Source organism: Octopus bimaculoides, chromosome 5 (genome assembly GCF_001194135.2).
Source record: "Octopus bimaculoides isolate UCB-OBI-ISO-001 chromosome 5, ASM119413v2, whole genome shotgun sequence".
Taxonomy (NCBI): Eukaryota; Metazoa; Mollusca; class Cephalopoda; order Octopoda; family Octopodidae; genus Octopus; species Octopus bimaculoides.
Window position 1 is genome coordinate 71,927,266 of NC_068985.1, and position 3,840 is coordinate 71,931,105.

General features: G+C 38.5%; 2 protein-coding genes across 4 annotated transcripts in view; one reads left to right on the forward strand and one right to left on the reverse strand.

Annotated features, from left to right (window-relative positions):
* LOC128247873 (roundabout homolog 2-like) overlaps window positions 1-3,840 on the forward strand; it is a gene marked incomplete at its 3' end in the record, with an annotated part of 388,217 nt that overhangs the window by 267,795 nt on the left and 116,582 nt on the right. The gene's annotated exons all lie outside the window — the stretch shown is intronic.
* LOC128247807 (uncharacterized) overlaps window positions 1-3,840 on the reverse strand; it is a 123,133-nt gene that overhangs the window by 108,758 nt on the left and 10,535 nt on the right. The gene's annotated exons all lie outside the window — the stretch shown is intronic.

The window sequence follows — 3,840 nt, forward strand, 5'->3', positions numbered from 1 at the left end:
TATATATATATATATATATATATATATGATGGGCTTCTTTCAGTTCCTGTCTACCAGATCCACTCTCAAGGCTTTGGTTGGCTCGAGGCTGTTGCCCAAGGTATCATGCAATGGGACTGAACATGGAATCATGTGGTTGGGAAGCAAGCTTCTTACCATACAGCCACTCCTGCTTGTTTTTATCATTGGCCTGCTGCCAATGATCAAATAGTACTTATTATTCTATTATTCTTACACTAAAACACTAAGATACAGGGACATAAACAAATCAATGACCGTAGCAAAGTGGTGGTAAGGATGACAACAACCCCTCCTCCACACACATACACACACACAACAGGCTTCTGCACAATTTCCGTCTGCTAAATTCACTCACAAAGCATTGGCTGACCCAGGGCTATGATAGCTGACATTTGCCCAAGGTACCACACCATGGGCGTGAACCCGAAACCACGCGGCTGCAAAGCAAAGCTTCTTAACCACACAGCTATGCTGGCCAGCACTTGTACGTACATATAAATTAAATATTTATTATCCAATGTGCACATATGAACATTCCATCACACACGAATACAATTTAAGACAACCACGTTTACTATGTTACCTACTCTGATGTCTGACTTCTCTGACACTTTAACAAACAGGACAGCTTGTATATATATTGAAACAGATGCTCTTTCTTCTCATGAACCTCCACTTAGCTAACTTTGCTACCTCTCTCCTACTTCATATCAAAGAAATCTGTCAGGTCAGTGAGATGTTGATGCCATCATATATATATATATATATATATATGTGTGTGTGTGTGTGTGTGTGTGTGTGTGTGTGTGTGCATCTAAGTATGTATTTATCTTTGGTATAGAATACTTGATTGAAATGTTAATTTAATATGTCAGTCTTGGACAGGAAATTAATTTTCTTCATTAGTTTTCATAATCCAGGAAAGCATGATTCGACTAACCATACTGTAGACCCGCCTGTCCATTATTATCCTGCAATTATGACTGGTCAGGGGTAGTGGTGGTGTTAATGAAGTTAGCTGTTGTGGCGGTGGTGGTGGTGGTGCTCGTTATTGTTGTTGTTGTAGTATTGGTTTAGGTGGGGGTGATAGTCATTGCTGTAATACTAGTGGACATGGCAGTGTGAGAGGTGATGTTTGAGTGGGTGATATAGCTTTGGAGGATTATGACAACAACAACCAACACTGAAGATGGTGTTGGTGGTGATGGTGATGAAAATGGCAGAAGTCTTTCTGCTGGTGAGTGTTGGTGTAGAGATTCTGTAAGAGCTTTATTCAATATCAGAAAACAGAAATATTTCCTGCTCTTGTACAAGTTCACAGTGTGTATACGCAAGGGTCACTACATTAATTTTTCTGTGTATGTGTGTGTGCATGCATGCACATACATGCATATGTATGTGTATGTTTGTGTATGTGTGTGTTTGTGTATACGTCTTTGTTTATGGCAATGTATTTTGCATATCTGTCAACATGTCTTTAAAACCATAATGCTCATCAGCATAATAATGAAGGAGTGGTAGTGGTGGAAATTATATTTATCAATGGTCCTAGTGGCAGTATTATTGATGATGATGGTGATGGCATGATGGAAATTCTATTTATTAATAATATTGGTGATGGCGATATCACCAATTACGATGTGTTGGGAGGGGTGTGTATGTTTTCCTAATTAACTTGATTGTTCAATTCATATTTAATTTCAGTGACTTCCTCTTGTCTCTCTTTTCTCTCCTCTATCCCATTATTACTCTCTCTATCTCCCTCACACCCTCTTTTCCTCTTTCTCTTCTATTTTTTCTTGCTAAACAAGAAGCCCAAGAAGGGAACCTCTGTCGTGATGAGTGAACCTGGTTGAAATAGCAGCCAAATCTCCCTCAAATCCCACCCTGCCATTAAAATAAATGTGATATATTTAATAATGTAGTTTGTCCTTGATAAACTATTAATGAAACAAATGAAAAGTGTTCAGTTAGTAAGGCCTTTGATCATAATTCAGCTCAGTGAAAGCTAAACTAACCTAGAATAGTAACAGCATGGCTATCATCATCATCATTTAATGTCCGTTCTCCATGCTGGCATGAGTGAGACAGCTGGACAGGAATTGGCAAGGCCAGGGGTCCACACTACATTCCATAGTCTGTTTTGGCTTGGTTTCTATGGTTGGATGCCCTTCCTAATGTCAACCACTCTACAGGGTGTAATGAATGTTTTTTATGTAGCACTTTGGTTTTAGGATCTCAATTCTGTTGTGATGGGTGGGTCTTCTTCAGTACAGCAACAAGTCATCTGTCATCTCCTTTGTAAGGTTTAGCATTTTGAGATCAACCAGATGTTATTTCATGTAAATAACATTTGACACAGATATGTAATATGACTACACCACAATGATAATGACAATGATGATGGTTGTGGTGCTGCTGCTGCTGCTGCTGCTGCTGCATTCCAGTCACTTTCTTTGTGAAATGCTATGCATACAGGACCACTCTATCCCTTTTTAAATCATTAGTGGGAGATATGACTGTTATTTCTTGAAAGTTGAGAGACTATTAAGAGCAGTGGTTCTCAAATTTTTCAAAAACTTTTACGTGTCCCTTTACAGTTTTTCTAATGATTCTCAGTCCTCTATAAAATGCAGGATAATCAACATGGAAAAGATGATATACATTCATGTACCATAATTTTTGGACTATGAACCACGCTACCCATAGACCCATAATCCTTGAAAAACCACAACTTAATCCCAGCAATGTCCCTTAGGGACACAATAAATGCACATGAAAATATGGGGAATCAGTTGATCAATTGGTTACAAAACAAATGAGAATACCAACAGTACATGCAGAATCAACCATTATACTCACATATTTTCTATCGGCCAATCACACTTGTTTAGAGTGGCATGAGTTTTTCGAGGCCAATGACAAAAAAGGATGACAGCATGTGAAAAATTGGAAGTCTTAAATTTTTTAAACTTAACTGTCTCAAGCTACCATGTTTTCACGATACTTCAGCATCCCTTCACAGTCTCCTTAAAATCACTTCATGGTCCCCTAGGAGATCATGGACCCCAGTTTAAGAATCACTGACTTAGAGGCTATCTTGTAGATAACAGGTCACATATTGTGATTATGGTATGACCCACAAATCCAGCAATCTGGGTCCATTGTGTAGCCTTAGATGACTCTCAACAGTTTTATATGTGTATGTGTGTGTGTGTGTGTGTGTGTGTGTGTGTGGTGGTACTAGTGTATATAACACAATGAACCAATTAATTTTAATTAATTGTATATGGAATGCAATGTGAAATAATTGTAATCTTTAACTGTATCTTTTATCTTTTATTTGTTTTTGTCATTTGACTGCGGCCATGCTGGGGCACCACCTTGAAGAGTTTTTAGGGAAACAAATCAACTCCAGTACTTTTTTTTAAAGCCTGGTACTTATTCTATTAGTCTCTCTTGTTGAACTGCTAAGTAACAGGAATGTAAACAAACCAACAATGGTTGTCAAACAGTGGTAGGGGACAGACACAACACACACCACACATAGATATATGTATACGTATATATGATGGGCTTCTTTCAGTTTCCATCTACCAAATCCACTCACAAGGCTTTGATCAGCCTGAGGCTATAGTAGAAGACACTTGCCCAGGGTACCATTCAATGAGACTGAACCTGGAACCAAACTACTTACCACACAGCCACGCCTGCATCAATGATGAAAACACTGTACTTGTTTTGGTGTGAGATCTTTACATAGTTGCTCATTGTGCTAAAAGTGGCACCCATTTCCTTGATGTTGTACTCTACTATTTT